This window comes from Phalacrocorax aristotelis, chromosome 4, assembly GCF_949628215.1.
Source record: "Phalacrocorax aristotelis chromosome 4, bGulAri2.1, whole genome shotgun sequence".
Taxonomy (NCBI): Eukaryota; Metazoa; Chordata; class Aves; order Suliformes; family Phalacrocoracidae; genus Phalacrocorax; species Phalacrocorax aristotelis.
This window is the reverse complement of record NC_134279.1, coordinates 36,500,100-36,517,860: the sequence shown is the minus strand read 5'-3', so window position 1 is coordinate 36,517,860 and position 17,761 is coordinate 36,500,100. Positions and strand designations below refer to the sequence as shown.

The following is a 17,761-nucleotide window of genomic DNA, read 5'->3' as shown; positions in this document are numbered from 1 at the left end:
CTTGTTCCCTTTTTCTGCTTTTACTGAGGACTTAGGTGTTTGACTCCAACTAGAGAGTAGGTTCCTTGTGCTGAAAAAGCAGGTACTTTATTCTGCCCAGCATCAGAGGGCTATGCATAACAGAAACCATGAAATGTCTTGCTCAGCTTCTTGCTTTAAAGAGTTAGTCCCCAGTTTCACATTGTATGCAATAGTACAATCATGTATCAAAAAGCGTAGAAGGTTGCCTTAGATACAGCTGGGAAATTCATCCTTTTTGCTTTGAAAAATGGTGAAACCAGTTTGCTTTTAAATGTTTTTCTTGGTTTCAAACTTACCAAGCAATAAAATTTGAGAAGTTTTAAGAGCTTTCTAACATAAAAACCACTTGAATCTGATCTAGATATTATTGCTCTTGATGAAAATATCTGCATAGTCTGAGATTACCTTTATTATGTTGTTTGTTTAATCCCAAAGCACAGAAGAAGCCCTAGCAGCATTACAGAATGTTTCCAGTCAACTGCTTTTTAAAGGTGCTTATCTTCTGTAGTCATTGTCTTAACTGGCAACAACTCTATCCAAATTAAGTAGGATCTAGAGTTTGGAAGTGTTTCCTTGGAAACTTTCGGATTGTGTATTTGGTCCTGCATGGGAACAAGTTGCTATCTTGTCCTGGAGCAGGACAGCGGTTCCTCAGCATTCAGGGGCTGGCAGGAGCCCCAGCTCACTGGGGCCAGAAACAGCTCAGTCAGGCTGGCCCACAGTGCCTGAAGAAGCTCATGGTTGCCTCTGCATAAGGCAGCACCTCCCTCTGTGCTCCTGTGTTTGAGAGTGACAGTTTCACATTTGAAAGTAGCAGCGGCAGAATAGGCAGATTCTAAAAGGTGGTATCTTGCTTTTAGATGCTTAAGATGTAGCTGGGGCTATATACTGGGGAGAGAGGGAAAGAAGTTTGTCAGAAGCTAGAGCTATTGCTTGCCCTTTACCAGCTGTCATAAATTCCCCTGGCCAGTCAAAAATTTCCGGGGAGATTTTTCTTGCCTGCAGTAACAGCCTAGACTGATCTAAACCTGCAGGAATGTATAGTTTCCAGTGAGGCACCCACAGTGCACATGGATAAAACGAGACTTTCAGAGGACAAAGAAATATGTGCTTTTATTAAATGCACGAATGCCGGCATCATCTTTGGCACGTGACAGCATCCATCAATCAGTTCTAAAGCCATATGGCTACTGGTAGGAAGAAACTAGCATTTTTTTATTTGTTGATGGTGCTTTTTTTTCCTAGAGCTCCAATATATATGTCTTCATTCTAAGGATATTTTTGCCCACAATAAATTGTTGAAATATGGCTTTTCTTAGAATTTCTCCTCCAGCAACCATTTGTTTTCAGAAATAAACTAAACTCAGTAGAAATTAAAAAAAATTTTAAAACCAAAACCAAAACCAAAACCAACCAACCAACCAAACAAACAAAAAACCAAAATAAAGGAAACAGGCCAGAGACACTTGGATTCTTCTATCTGCTGCTTAGTTGCTCAAGTTTATACTCAACTGCAGTAAATTGCCTAGGCTATAAGACATGATGGTTAAATCTCTGCTGCTCTACTGAAACTACCGAACCAAACCTGGTATGATGACAATTTATATCAGCAGAGAATTCAGCATAATATCCTCAAGTGATTCTTTTAACAGTTTGATTTCCATTTAACCAACACAGAAAAAAAGCAGGACAGTTTAATAAACACATGGAATACCAATGTTATGAATAAAATAATTCAATTTGTATTAAAACTCATGCAATTGAGTTATATCTGTTTACTAATTTTCTGCCATCAGGTACCATACATCTACCATCAGGTAGCAGGACGCTTTGCAGTAACACAAGTATAGCAGTTTTAAGTTGTCAAGGAGTTTGATGCAGTTACTGCAAGGGGATATTGATATAAATGAATTACGTGAAGCAATTTTTGCTATTTAAAAAAAAGTCAGAAACTGCAAACAAAACCTATATCCTCCACTTGTGGATTCATTAAGAAAGCTGAAAAGCAATTCAGTCACCATTTCTTATCTATTGTGATGAACATTTAGGGCAGGGAGAGAATTTTTTTGAGGACACAAAGACAGCTGTTAACAATAAAAATCCATGCTCATATTTATAGTGCGGCTTCCTCCCCTGCACGTGCCCTTAATTTGCATCTTGATATAGTCAGGGCTGTGTCTGAAAGCCACAGCTTTAGACTCTCACCTCCTAGAGTTGAAGGTTGGAATATCCACATGAGGTCCACAGCCCAGATTCCTCTCACAGTAGGTCTCTCTCCATCTTTCAAAGCTAGGGTTACTCTTCATAATTTTGAAACAGTTTATGGGGCTGAACATTTGGAAGGAATGTGAAAGTCCTGGTGCTCTTAGTGTTCTCTGCCTATGGAGTTGAAATACACGCTGTGACAAGACTACCCTAACTGCTAGGTTGTATCAATTCAAAGAGTTTATAGAATCATTTAGGTTGGAAAAGACCTTTAAGATCATGTGTTTTATTCTCACCAATTCAGAAGAAATGCTATTATGCTTCTCCAGTGTAAGGGAAAGGACTCTCATTTAGGAAGTAAAGCTGATTTCTGCTCCTGGGACTACTTCTGCAGTTTTATGAAGAAATCATGTATTACACAGAGTCACAGAACGGTAGGGGTTGGAAGGGACCTCTGGAGATCATCTTGTCCAACCCCCCTGCTTGAGCAGGGACACCCAGAGCAGGGGGCACAGGAACGCGTCCAGGCAGGTTTTGAATGTCTCCAGGGAAGGAGACTCCACACCCTCCCTGGGCAGCCTGTTCCACTGCTCTGGCACCCTCACAGGAAAGAAGTTTTTTTCTCATATTGAGGTGGAACTTCCTGTGTTCCAACTTGTGCCCATTGCCCCTTGGCCTGTCATTGGGCACCACTGAAGGGTCTGACCCCATTCTCTTGACACCCACCCTTCAGATATTTATAAGTATTGATAAGATCCCCCCTCAGTCTTCTCTTCTCCATCAACCTTTCTGTTTCTGTTCCGAATTCTAGTTATGGATCATTATCTAATATAGCTTTCTTATCTATTGGAAAATATCATCCACCTGTCTGAATGGGGAGAAAGAACCTGAGGGTTCACACATCTGAACAGTTTCTTAATCTCAAATCACTTATTAAGATCCCATAACACTATAATCTGTCCGAATCCATATGTGAGTTGAGAGCTATACAGTATTTAAGATACTTCTAAGAGACTTGCTTTGTCTATCTCTGCAACTGAACTGCTTTGTGTAGTGGTAAAATTTTGTCATAAATCTGATAAGAAGTGATATTTTCACCAGTTCAACCCTACTGGAATAAATTTCCCAGACATACTCACTTTTTACTGGTGTAATTCTTAGCCCAGTGTTATTACAGACTGTTTCTTTCAGGGCTTGGCTTTGCAGTGTGTGAGCATCCACCAAAAATCAGTCAAACCAGATTTTCTCTCCTACTTATGCTTGTATATACTTCAGCCCATTTTCTCTAACTGCAACACAGCCATTAAGACTGTTAGATAAGCCCTTCATTCTCCACAGCATTTAGTAAACTGATTGCATTGCTTGATACAAATTTCTAGGCCTTCCACTAGCTAATATTTAAACAGAAATGTAGAGCCATTACTTATCCTCGACAAAACATAACAACCAATCAATAGGTCATCCTGACATTGTACACCCCACTAGAAAAGATAAACTGTTCCAGAATATTGTGTGGAGGTTCTGCTTCTACTCTTGACTATTTTACCCCAATGGAATCAGCCAGAGACTTCGCTATCACTTCCTGTAATCTCTCTTCAGTACACATGATAGAATCCATAACTGCTACTGCAGTGTCAGGGGTTATTCCCTAATGCCTGTCCAGATAGAAAATTCTCCTGTTTTTTTCCTTCAGGGTGGGATTTTTTTTAGCAACTAATTTCTACATTTAATTTCTAACCACTCAAATTATTTAAATGGCATAAAGATTTTTTCTTATTTTCTGTGGTGTTTGACCGGTTATCTGCTGCCTAACATTAAAGTGTTTGCTTTTGTCAAAACACTTATTTACTTAAATCATTGACGGTGACATACAGCTGCCCCTCTCTCGAGTTTCAGTTGCATTTGTAACCCAATCATTTCTCTTATGTGTTTTCAGTTTTCTAGTGTTAAGAACAGCTGTTATTCCTTTTTAGTATTTATCCTGATACATGCCAGGAGAGGCACCTTTACTTGCTGGTTCAGAGCGAGAGTAACTAGTTAGCTTTATGATCAGGAAGTTGTTTCCTAACAAAATTCTGTCTTCATTAGTTCTCATTCTATTTTCAGAAAACCTCTCACCCAGTTTGAACTGGGCAAACTCATAATGACATTGTGTGTCTGACAGGGAAGGACTGTCATGTGTCTATCCCAAGTATAGGTGCTACTGAACTGTGTATTTACACACTGTTTTTACAGGTGGGGGAATTCTACCTATCCTGCATAAATGCAGGGAATGAGAAGCAATGTCAACTACATATTTCACTTCTATTTTTGCTTTTAAATGCAAACTGAAAACCAGGTAAATATTGGTTGAAGTACACTAACTCCATAAACCCAGTTGGCTAGCTGGAAATTGTAGACAAACTGATAGCTAACCTAATTTCTTTCTTGTTGTATGGCAGCATGTAGTTTGGAAGTGGAATAACTGTAAATTTTAATACTGTAATTTTGAAGAGATTCTTCAAGCACACACCTACCAGACATGCTCGCCTGTCTCATGCAGGATCAGTGCCTTGTGGAAGTTCAGACCAAATACACTCTTCCTTACATAATGGACCAGAAGGAAAAACTGTGGATTTATCTTCCAGCTGTATAAACTTCTAGAAGTGGAAACAGGAAAAGAGCATTACACTTTTGGTACCTGTTCTTCCCTGTGTTTGTTGAATTCCCTAAGCCAAGGACAAGGACTGGAGAAGAGTGAGGTGGGATCAGTTAGAGCAGGCTTAATCAGTTCATTTTCTATAGTAGCCCCTCTGCCTCCAAGACAGTAGAAAAGCTAGGGTTTTATAAACTGTCATCCACAAAGGATCCTTTCCAACAATCTACTTGGTATTTCTGTGATGAGGCCGGGAGATTGTGAACAGCATTGCACAAAATTCTCATGATACTTAGAGAAAAGCGCTCACTGTCGTGTGAGGCAGAAACAGTACTATTTCCTGGCTGTGCAGGTAATTAGCTGATCTCAGAAACTGGACAAAGACTAAAGTAGAACTACAGAAAAAAACAGTTTACTACTGGAGCATGAATGGTGTAGAGAACTGGCCGTTACAAGAATGGTCTTTTCAGAAAGTATTTCTTCCCAGACTGGTTAAGGCTCTCTTCTCCAGCACTTTTCAGTTGTTTCTGCCTGCTCACACAGCCACAGCTGAAATAACTATATTTCTCCATTCATTCCTGAAAGAAATGCTATTTCTCCTACATACAGGACTCCAGTTTAGCTACAGTGTCTTGCAGAATTTAACTGCAATTCTGTGCTGCTTTGTTTCTCATTTATTCCTTAAAAAAAAAAAAAAAAAGAGGGAGAATATGGCCTAGCAATTTATACAGTTAGTTCAGTCAGTGACAACACGATATGTGAGCAAATCTTGTATGTGCTTGCTCCCTTCTCTGCCTCTGTGTGATAGTTGTCCAGCTCTGCTGTAGGTAATCACCCTCAAAATGCTGCTCCAAATGATGTGACAAACTTCACCTTGTGGTCAGCCACAGCAGAGGCTTGTCACAGGATCCGTTTGTGTCAAGTATAGAACTGGTGTGTTCAGAAATGGGATTTCAATCTGGAACTACTCCCTAGATGAGCACACCAAATGTGAGGCTCATGAGGCTCATTAACCTTCCCACACAAATGACCACAACAGGGAAAACTACACCTCTGATTCAAGGGTAAAGAAGGGAGGTCAGACTATCTTTTGGGTGGTGTTAACATATCACTGCAATAACTGTTACAGAAGAACTTAAATAGAATATTCAATGGAAAGGATAGGGGATTAAGAATGATGTTAAAGAGGAAAAACTGTACCTGGCTTCCCCTTATAAGAAGAAATAAATTTCCCTAACACAGAGGCATACATCTTGCCAAATTTCATATTTGGTAGGATAATTAGGGTGGTCTTGTCTGGCAAACATTCACAGCTCTTAATGTATTTTTCTTGACAACCTCTCTGTGAGAGAAGGAAGTGTTGCCATCCCATTATTGCAGAGGAGGAAGTGGGGTGTAAAGAAAATGTGACTTGTTCAGGATCACACTCGGTGTCTGTCATTCAGGGCACTTGACGTCATTTCCTGTGACTAAGACAAGGAGGCAACAGTAGTGGCATTATTACTTAAAATTTTCTGTTGTTTTAAAATTAAATTTCTCTTGGTTTTCAGATTTTGTATTTATTTATGTGAGGCCTCATGCAATAGGAAACTTCAAGGACTTGCAGTCTTCTGGCTGAAAATATACAACTGAATAACTATTTAGTTGTTAGAAGTAACTATTAAATATCTGAATCTTTTTCTCAAAATTATTGCTGTCAAGCCTATTTATGCCTCCCTCCTTTGCAGACGATGGCAAAAGACAGCTTTTTTTTCCTTTGGTTACCCAATGGTAATCCAAGATAGATGTAAAAAAAGAGAAAAAAGCAAATTCTGCTTGCAGCCTGGGTATATTTTAAAAACAGAGGAAAGAAAAACAGCATTAGAAAGTGTTTTCAGGATTCCTCTATTGCTCTAAATAATAGTGTATATTCAAAAACCTCATCTCCAAATATGGTATGATGTATTTATTACTGCGTGATTTATGCCTTTACAATGCTTCAGAACATTTAAAAGTTTGCAGGACATATTGATGGATGTGCATCTCTGAGATGCTGTCTGTCTTGAAAAGTAGCAGCTGTGAAGATCACTCTGGCTTTTTTTCACTGGATGGGAGTGAAGGGACAAATAAACTATGCTGGTTAGATGGGATTTATTGATGTGCCAAAGAACCACTTCAAATTCTGTGCTCTCTTTTTCATACATGCTTTAAAATACAAATATATCTTCTTTGTGTTGTTAGAGCAGTAAGGGGAAGCTGGTCTATTTCCTTTTTGGCATGACTGGAAAGGCAAATCAGTTTTTGCTTGTTTGGAAACCCAGAAAAATCTGTGTCTTGTCAAAATGAAAAGAAGCAGCCCAATTCTTGACTCTGGTAAGAGCAAGGAACTTCTGCTCCCATGTATTCACTAATAGGGACAGCACTGAGCACATGGGTTAACTCCGTCTTGATGGAACTAACTGAAAAATCAACTTGTGCATATGCATCTTTATCATTTTTTTTTTAAACCAACATTGGCCACTGAAACAGTGTCTTATGTGAAATGCAGGTGAGTGCTTTCAGCTTTAGAGATCTGGCGTAAAGTGGAATATAAAAATATTCTACATATTGCTTGTGTTCTCTGAGGTCTGCCTCCCTTTCATTTTATTTTCTTGGTTTTGCATGGTTCTCAGAACAATGTCCTATTTTAGACATATTAGTCTTCCTGGTACACAGATGCAAATAGATATAGCCATACTTTGCATTTACTACACTACCTTACTGGCAAATGGACTTTCTTGGAAGAAATTTGAGTATTAGTTTATACAAAATAGAGATTTTTGAAGCTATGAAATGTGAGGAGGTTTTTTGAATCTGAAAAGCCAGGAACTGCCAATTATTCATTTCCACAGGACTCCTACTTCAGACAAGATGTGAAGGTTAATCCATTATGAAACTTTTTTCTCCTTACTTTTCTAAACAGTAGCTAAAGACTAAAATGATCATCAGTAACTCATTTTGTGTAGGTAGTAGAGGAGGAGAATTTTTCTAAGTCAAGTATAAACTCCTACATATAGTGTTATTAGGAAGGTTAAATACATAGTGACTTTCCAGGTAGAAGTAACTGTAAGAAGGCAAATGCAATGTCATTTCAGAATATGTATTTTGCTTTCATTTAAGGGAGTGAGGTTATACAAAGTCATAAAAGACGAAGTAACTTGCTTTTCAGCTTCTCAGAAAAGATAATTTGCTTTCAAAGCATGCCCATCTTTTAACTGTGTACAAGGCTTCTACATTTGCCGTATTAAGGGGTAACAATTGGCTCACACTTGCCTCGCTCATCAGTATGTGCTGAGGCCGCTAATAACTGTACAACAGGTTGAATTTCCAGTGAGGGCTACTGTTCATTTCCCTGAAGTAAAGACTTGCCAACAATCATGGTTGGTGTACACTGAATTGCCATAACACACTAATTCTCCTCCATTGCAGTTTGGTCTCCTTACGGGACAGTCATCCCAATGAATTGTCTGCTTAAAAAAGACAAAAATAAGTGTATATATTTTGTTTTTAATTTTCTGATTGTCCTTCACAGGATTCATTTCAAATAGACAGAAACATAATGACAGCCTATATTTGCAAGTTTTCTGAACATGTAACAAAGGCCATTAAGTAGATGCTACACTTGAGTATTAAAAAAAATAATAATGTATTCCATAAACTTCTGCTGGAAGTGGAGAAGATTGCAAAGTTACATTCTGTTTTAAATGTAAAGGTGTCTCATTTATCTCCTAAGATAACTGTGAAATTTTATGGGGTTTGGCTTGGATATAGACATTTTTCTGTCTAATTATTTAGTAGATTTATATAGCTTCATTAACTGCAGTCATTGTCTTACTCAAATTAGGTACCTGAAATTCTGTTAATATTTGAGCTGCAATCTCACGAACCAAAATAAACATACCTTGTATCTAGATACAAATGCAAACTGACAGTGTTTATGCAGAATATTTTAAAATATCACCTGATTATATTATTACATTAGTTTAACATTTATGTAAATTTTGCAGGTTGTAGAGGAACTATTTTTTACTTATCCCAAAGCAGGATCCCACTTAGCTTCAATACAAACATATATCACAATTCACACTCTGATTTTGTGGAACTTTCATACAAAAGTGATAAAAAATGCAGACTATTTGCATTTTCAGTTTCACATGGTAATGCGAACTGTTACCTAATCTCCACGTTTGGGAATAAATAGAAGGCAAACAGGCATAGATAAATAAATTGCTTAAAGGGCATTTTGAAGTAGAAACACAATTCTTCTCTGTCTCATTACAATTAAATTTCATTTTCAGTTCACGTGTTCAGAACCTTCTTGGGGAGAAAGTACAACAGACGGCAACATGAGGCTAGGGCCCTTTCTGTGGTCCTATATTCTACGACTGTTTCACAACCAAGGAAAACTCCTTGCACCAACTGCATGCCTCAGCCTTTTGGGCTAAATACCCCTGGTTCTGTTTTCGCTAACAGTAAGCTCCTGTTTCCAACTATGGTTTGCAACTCACGCGAGCCTTAAGAGGCAGTTACCATGTCATATCAAACTGATATTGTTCAAGTAGGTTTGAAATGAAACAGAGCAAATGCATCTGTGTCTGCACTGTTGGCTTACTGGCTTCATACAATCCAGTATTTGTGGTTTAGGTGGAAGCCATTTCACTTTATTATTGTTTTAGTGCCAGAAACAGTTCCAAGAACTGAGGAGAAAACTGTAGTATCTCTAAGAAGTTGGGTAGATTAATGGTTGAAGAATATTTTATTCTTCTTCAGAGTTAATTTTCACTACAGCCTGCTCAGCACGTGCCTTGTTAATACTGCATTATCCTATACAAGCTAGCCATTCTTTGTCCAGCAATGACTTTTCATTATGAACTTCTGACCTGATTAGTTCCAGTAATTTTTTCATGGTTTTTGTGTTCCATACTGCTGTATTGCTAAGTTACTTACATGAATAATTGCCCTACTTTCGTCCTATTATCTTTGTCATGTTTGGGTGGAAAATCTCAAGTAGAGTGGCAGAAGCAGCCTGCTCTGCAGAAATTATAGCACTGTACTCAACGATAGTAGCATAATAAAGTGGTTCAGAGCACTCTGCCAAAATCTCTAACTTCTATTCTTATGTCTAGTAGGGCTGTTCTGGCAGTAAATTTCAGAGAGACAAACTGCCTTTCCTTTTTCTCTTTGCAGAGATGTCCAGCCAGCTAGAGACTTATTGTGCCCTCTGGGCTGCTCTCCATTAGTCTCGATGGCTTCTGTTAAGATTGTCTTGATTTTTTTTCTGAGTTTCAAAAGCTTGACATTTTTGAGTTTTGAATTTGATTTTGAATTTTAAAACAATTACATAAATTCAAGAACATCTGTAGAAGTTGCACAACAGAATTCACAAATTGAAAAACTTGTTCACAGAATCTTTATTTTTCAAGAATTCAAAAGCCTTGATGGCTCTCCTCTATCAAGCGACAAAATTTTGCAGGAAACAGGGAAATGACAGTATGTGCAGTATAGCAAAGGCAATGGAGCATCTGGAAATATTTTTTCATGAACATTTCAATGTTCATAAAGATACTTACAAAGTATTGGAGTCAACTCTTCTTTTGTGAAGGGACGGAACATGAACTGCCAAAAAATATGAGCAGGTGGAGCATCAGTCCTGGAGTTTATGCCAGGTATAAACATACTCTCTCAAGTGTAATCAGCTGACTTTCAAGCTGATTTCTGGGGTGACTACAATTATTTGTGTTGATGAGGATCTGAACCTGGAAAACCTCATTTAAAAGCACAGATGGTTGTTTATGGTTGCTGTCTGCATCCAGTGTGCTATACTGAATCAACTCTAATTGACAAGAGAAGGCTGATGCACCTTAATGAGTGTTTGCTGTTGCCAGAAAGAGTTTTCCAACTCTTGATTAAATTAGGTTTAGGTGAAACTGCTGCTCGTGATAACGGATGCTGATTTTCACTGGAGCTGACACACTGATCTATAATCACAGCATTACCTTGTTTACTTGGAAGATGCTTCTTTTTAAAAATATGCATATATTTTTCTGTTCAATTTAATGCTGAACTTTTTATTGGCATTCGGTGGGTAATAGCATAACCTTTTGTAATGGGCAAAGAATATGAAATATCTTCTAGACAGGGAAAAATTACTGTATTTCCTTTCCCATTGATCCTTCCTTTCAATGAATACCATGAACAACAGGCACTGGGAGGTGCCTCTGGTATGGTTCTGTCACAGCTGTGATACGAGGAAACAGCACTGAAATGGCGTGATCTTGTATGACCTGTGCGAATATGACACTGTGTTTTGAAGCTTACAGGATCTGTGAGTTTGAGGATGCATATACTGTGCCTAATTTCACTGGATAAAAGCTTTGTCCCACTCCTTGGAGAACTCAGAAGAAACACAACAAAGAAATCGTCAAGCAGTTTTCCCTTCCCTCTGCTCCTGTACCTGCTGTCTAGAAGAGAAGACCTGATCCACCTGTTTATTTTGGAGCCAAATATAGAGCTGCGTATTACCAAAACCATCAAAGGGGATTTCCAATACAAGTTTGGAAGTTCAACAGCTCTTCATCTTTAGAAAATTTGTTTTTTTCATTACTAGACGAACCAAAGCATATCGAAAATTTATAATTTTTGGAGATGTGTCTAAGGTGCTTTATTCCATGGCTTACTGGGAGAAATTGACAGTAAATGCATAATTGCTCAGTGACTCTCAGTATGTCTTTTCTCCTTATTTAGATACAACTATTTCCTTAGGTTTTGGTTTTCTTTTTTCCCCTGAAGCCTGTGAACCATAAGGATGACAAACTCACTGAAAATTTGAAAAAGCAGGAAATATTTACAAAATAGAAGCTCAGAATGAAAACATTTTCTGGAATAAACACTGATAGCATAGTAAAGCAAAATTGTTGGAGATTTCTGGAATACCCATCTCCAGCACATTGCTCTACCTTAATATATTGCAATTATTCTCTTATTTTTAGATTAAAAACTATATGCTTGTGTGTCAATGTGAACTGTTACTGTATATGAAAAGTATACTTTATCTCATAATTTTCCATTTTAAAAAAAATATTTAGGGATTTTTATCTATAGTGTTATTTAACATATAGCTTGATTTTCAAAGCTGACTAATGGCATTTTTACTTTCTACCTAATCTTCAGAAATGAAAGCAGTGAGTACTAAAGAGAAGAAAAATAAATTACAATTTTTTAAAATGAGAAACAATAATTATTAAAAAAATCATTTAAACTATATCAATGTAACAAGCACTATTGACAAATAGAACAAAAAAAATTCTACTGACTTTGCTTCTAATTCCAAAATAAAATAAAAAGAGGTGTAATCACTCCAAAATCATTTAAATGGAAATGTTTACTAAGGGCATTGGAAGACCAACAGTAACATGTGCTGTAAGAACAGATTTTGCTTCAGTCGTCTGTTTGCATTGATGAATTCCCTGTATGAGTGCTACTGTGCTATTATCTCTTAATTTAGTTATCTTAGATTTAAAACCTGATTCCATCAAAAATATACAGAAATAGTGTAATCCATAAAATGCACTCTCCTAATTAAAGATCAGAGGTGGATTCCTTAGCTAATTCTTTGGGCAGAGGCAAATTTTTTAAATCTGTTCGGCAAATAGAAAGAACTGGAGAAGCCTGCAAGCCCATTTCTGCAATCCCCTCACCACACATCCTCACACGGCATGCAGATGAGTAAGACTGTATGTAAAGTGGAAGACTTAACCTCTTTGCACTTTCAAAACAGCAGCGACGTAGGAGAGAAGTTCTGCAGCAAAAGTTAATGTTGTTAAGTTAAATGATACAAACCAGGATGTTTAGAGTTGTAGTCTCTGATATCTTCCTGCTGTACTGAGGACAAAATGGAGGCAGAAAAGAAAAGCTGCAATGCATGGCTGAGAAAATGAAGGAGGGTCAGATTTACCGGGAACTGGGGAAAAAAAACCCCCAGCTTTAGAAACAAAGGGATCCTGTACAAGAAGGGAATAAAGATTTCGTATAAACCACAGTGGAAACCAGCTGCTAATACTTAAGATCAAAAATGTTACAGGGAAAAAAAAAAGAAGAATGTAAAAAAAATAGCAAACTTGAAAGAAGCCACCATTTGAGATCATGGACACTCTAGGGATTAAATCAAAAGTGTTCTTCTAACTTTTAGTAAAAGGAGTGGTCCAAAGTGTGAAATTTTTATAGATTACATAGAGATTACTGGAAGATACTGTATCAGAAGTTCTCACCAGATGCATGCTGCCTAAACTAAAATAATAAAATTAGGATAGCTAAATTGAAGGTAAAGGGAAGTTAGTAAGAACAAGAAGGCTGCCTTCATAAGTTTGAAGTCCTCTCCAACTGAGAGTATCAGACAAGGCCACATGCACTGGCAGGTTGAATGTGAAAGTACGCCAAAGTAGATTTTGAGAAAAAGCTTGCAAAGACATAAAAAGTAATAATAAATTCCTTTTCCAACACGTCAGGGGCAGAAAGCTTGCCAGAGAAGCATGAGAGCCAATAGATAAGCAAGGCATAAAAGAATTTGCCATGCTCAAACTTAGGGAATTTTCCACGCTGAAACCCTTCTTTTTGGAGGAGGTGTTAGAGAATCTGTCACAAACTGAAGCGTCAGTGGAACAGATTATAGAACAAATTGACAGAATACTCAAACCACCAGGACTGGATGGCACCTGCCCAAGTTCTAAAGAAATGCAAACATGAAATGGCTGAACTACTAGCCATAACTTCTCCCTTAAAGGCACCTCAGTGTAAGGTGGCGATGGGAAGGACAAGATGACTTTCTAAAAAGGGCTCCAGGGAATAACACAGAAGTACAAGGATCTAAGTTTTAGAACAGCTTCAGCATGGTGAGTAACTAACTAGATCAGAGCTACCTTGCCTGGAAAAGAGGCAACTGACATGCCAATATGCAGAAAGGAACATGTTACAGAAAGCATCAAAAGTTGTCCACCATCTTTTCTAATGCTTGAATGAGGAGATATAAACTTAAACGAGCTAGTGGCAGATTCAAAAGAAAAAATAGTGATTCTTCAAACGATGTTTACTTAAGGTACAAAGCCCCTCGTCACAGAGTTGGGCAGTTTTGTGTCCAGATTTGGTAAATATTTTCACTGATTGAAAAGTCCTCAGGTGAGAGTAAAGAAAAAGATCAAAGGTTAGGAGAAAATGATTTACAGAAAAAGCCTGAAGTCATATTCTTTTAAATGAAAAGTACATCACTGGAGGAGGACATGAGTTTTCAAGTACCTGAAAGGCATAGAGTTGAGGAACTGTTCTCCATGTCCTCCTAGGAAAAAAAAGAATAGGCTTCAGTCTGCAAACTAGTTAGTAAGAGGAACAAATTTCTAATGGTAGGGAAGCACTAGAAGAGATTCCCTGGAGACCCAGTAGAGCCTCTACCCTTGGAAGGCTTTCACAGAACTGACAGTAATCTTGGGTGATGTTACACTGATATGAGGATGGTCTATATTGGTTATTAAGGGATATTCTAATCTTATATCTGTTCTGTTGCTACTTTCCCCTCCTTAAAGTGAGAGAAGAAACATTATTTCTCCTTTTAGTTTAGCTTTTTTGAGTATTCTTTCATGCTTCCTATCCATTTATCTTAAGCTGGTGTAGTATGTTGTAACCCATTACTTCCCAGATCTGAAAAAGTGTGTGTGATCTGTGAACATACTGTAAGATAACTGCTATCCATGACTGACAGGTGCAATTTCTGCAGTCTAAGTCATGCTGAAAAGGAGCACTAAAAAAGGGATCCTCCAAACCGGTTTAAATAGTAGGGAAGTATATGCTACTCAGATGAATGTTTTGACTGGCCAACTATTGTATTGTTACACAATGATTTGGGCATGCTTTGATAAAATAGTCCAAGTATTACCATGGAAAAAATCTCCAACCCAAAGCAAAGTACAGTATATGAATCAATTTGCAGTATATTTTATCTGCCTTCTTACCCAGGACTTCTACTTCTGCACCAAGCAATCTCAGGTAGCACCATGTGGTGCTCCAAAGCAATGAGCACATGCTTTAATACACTGGGTCTGATGTAGTTTTAGAAAGCAGGTAACAACATAAACATAAGAAGAACATTTTGAACAAGACATTTAAAATTTTGGCCTGAGATTTTTTTTTATATGCCAAATATGTTTCTTAATCTTGGCCCCTAAAAAAATAGATTTACTTTCAATCATCCTGGATTTGACAGACAGTGGAAGACACCCATAGGATCTGTAGGTGCTGGCAGTGAAGCCAGACTAGGCACTTCTAATCTAGGTGTCTAAATATGGATTTAACTGCCTCTCTTGAGGCACCCAAGTCTGAAAATGATTGGCTGCAATCCCCGCTGAAGTGGCTGACACTATTCTCTACATGGTTTGTGTGCTGTGGTTCTAGTAGCAATTGTTTTAAATGGAAAGGGTTTAGTTTTCATTTTTTCTAAGAGAAAACTGGCCAGTCCCAATTATGGAAACAAATCTTCAGCATAAAACTTTTTTAAAAAAAACACAGAAATTCTCCTGGGGAAGTCACAGGCAGGGCAAAACTAGCTTTTCCAGAAGAGTTGACAGTTGTTTACATTTTAATGTGGAGGAATCCAGCAAGAGTGCAAGTTTATTTTTAGTAGTTGTAAACGGAGTTATTTAACTCCTTTTTTCCTGTGACTGGAGCTGAGACATAAAAATGATTAATACAATGACAAACTGGTGCCCGACCTCATGCTAGAGTTTGGATGGTGATGAACACTGTGTTAATCAGAAAGCAGTAGGATTCTTTCACATTATATTTCTTGTGATGCCTCATCTAAATAGTTGCAGTCTGACAGGTTCTGTGCTTAGAATAGTTCTGGTTGCCACAAAAAATACTGGGTTGCTATCTCTGAGCAGGATGAACCTGCTTCCCTCCTTGTGGAGCAAAACTGGCAAAGAAAATTGTTACCAGTGTCCTGGCTTCATCACTGCTAGCACAAGTCCTGCCAGATCCAGCAATGAAAGCCGAGGCAGTTGCTCTGTCATGGGCTGTAAGTGAGCTAGCACAAGCCAAAAGCCATCTAAGCCTCACTGCAATAGTAAACGTGAGGGACCTCCTCCATTTAGTGTCACCAGTGGTGCAGGTCTTGAGCTTGACCTCCTCCGAACGGTGCCAGGGAAGGCACCCCAGGCAGTACAAGCTGTTCCCTGCTAACAGAGAACCACTAGTTCAACACTGCTACTCCTGTGTGCAGTTTTCTGCAGAATATTTATTCCTTTGTAAATGTAAAGCACCTTCCTGTAAGACGGCAAACTTGTAAAGCTGGTGTAAAATTCGAGTTGCCTCAATTGTAAATCAATCCAGCTGCAGAAGCTCAGTTTGGAGATCATGTTTTCTAAAACAACAAGACTGCTTTTTTCTTCCAAAGCCACCATTAGGGATTGCATCCAGGGAACAGTCAGGGTAGTGAGTGTCAAAATTATTCCACCAAGGGGTCACACCAGAGAAGTGTGTTAAACTAGGCATTACAAGAACCAACATTTCCAAGTGATGCACTGTGAGGAAAATCAATGCTCATCTGGTTTCACTGTACTATCATGTGTCTGTGGTCAAAGAAATAGTTCTAATCGAAGAAGAAAAGCAGTCACATAACAACATCGATGGCTGGTAGCTGCGTGGTTTGGCTCCTGTTCATAACTAAGATGCAGACTTCTGCCATTTTCTCTGGCACGTTATTTAACCTCAGAGTCTGTTTCCACATATCTCCAAAGCCATGCAAGTTAATTAGCTAGCCTCCAAGGGGGCTGGAACAATACTTATAAAATATTTGCAGATGCTTTTGATCTGGGAGGCACAGCAGAAAGGCAAAGCAGTATTTACATGGAGTTTGAAGACAATTACAAGCAATTTTTCTGTTTGGTTTTAAACTGAAAGTCAAATTACATTGCAAAGCATTGAGCTATCCTGGCAGAAAGCACAGAAAAATATCTAGCATGTTTGGTGACTGAAACCTTTACTGACACTGTCTCCTTACAAGTCTTGTGCATTTCTCACTGTTATAATAAAATCTATTCAAAGTTTGCCAGAAAGAAATGCATTTGAAACCACCTGTAAAGTGTCACTGGTTCTGTACAGATAATCACATCAGGATTCCGGGTGGAATTTTGTATGGCATACCTTATATAGCCTATTAAAGGCAAGGAGGACAATTTTCATAGATCTGGTACTGCAGTCATTTTCTTATCTCATTAACACAAATTCTTTATTGGTGAGACCCACATCAGTCAAGTTATTCCTAAATTACTGCTCTGTGAGAGAAGTTAATATTAACAGGCTAATATTACCTGTGTATTTCTTTCAAAAACACACACATTCTGAATAACAAAAGAGTAGGCAAACTGTCTTTAAGGATCAAATACTAAGCCACTGTGTCATGTGCAATTTGGACAAGGAAATATAGTGTTTTCAGGGGGGTCCTTTGTCTCTGAATTTAATAGTGACACGTGAAAGGCAGGTGAAGAAAGCTGTGTTAAGACCTTCATTAGAAGTTGGGGTTTTTTTTCTTTCTCTCTTAACAAAATAAACACCTCCACCTGACTTGCTTGGAATTGCCAGTGTTTCAACATAGCCTGACAGGTATGAGCATCGCCACTCAATATAAACATTGTCAGGCCACTGTCTTTGGACTGTCATCTTAGTCTCAGAGTCCTGTCTATTGCCCCATATAAGTGGGTTTCTACAGATCGTTGACTGGCAGTGACCTAAACGCGTATGTTCCCACTACTTAAGGAAAGTGGATGATAGACATGAACTTTCAACTTAGAAAAATCTGTGTTTGGTAATATTAAATTACCTGCCCAAAATAACAGTCAA

The 17,761-nt window shown here is 38.2% G+C and overlaps 2 long non-coding RNA genes across 3 annotated transcripts in view; one reads left to right on the top strand and one right to left on the bottom strand.

Annotated features, from left to right (window-relative positions):
* Positions 1–17,761, top strand: part of LOC142056356 (uncharacterized) — a 161,097-nt gene that overhangs the window by 89,573 nt on the left and 53,763 nt on the right. Inside the window, exon 4 of one of the 2 annotated variants that reach the window (XR_012660303.1) lies at positions 9,178–9,351. The exons of the other annotated variant lie outside the window; for it this stretch is intronic. This is a non-coding gene — a long non-coding RNA (uncharacterized LOC142056356). The remainder of the gene's footprint in view (positions 1–9,177; positions 9,352–17,761) is intronic. 2 annotated transcript variants of the gene reach the window in all.
* LOC142056357 (uncharacterized) overlaps positions 1–17,761 on the bottom strand; it is a 61,073-nt gene that overhangs the window by 21,054 nt on the left and 22,258 nt on the right. The window contains exon 3 of the long non-coding RNA XR_012660305.1: positions 4,743–4,865. This is a non-coding gene — a long non-coding RNA (uncharacterized LOC142056357). The remainder of the gene's footprint in view (positions 1–4,742; positions 4,866–17,761) is intronic.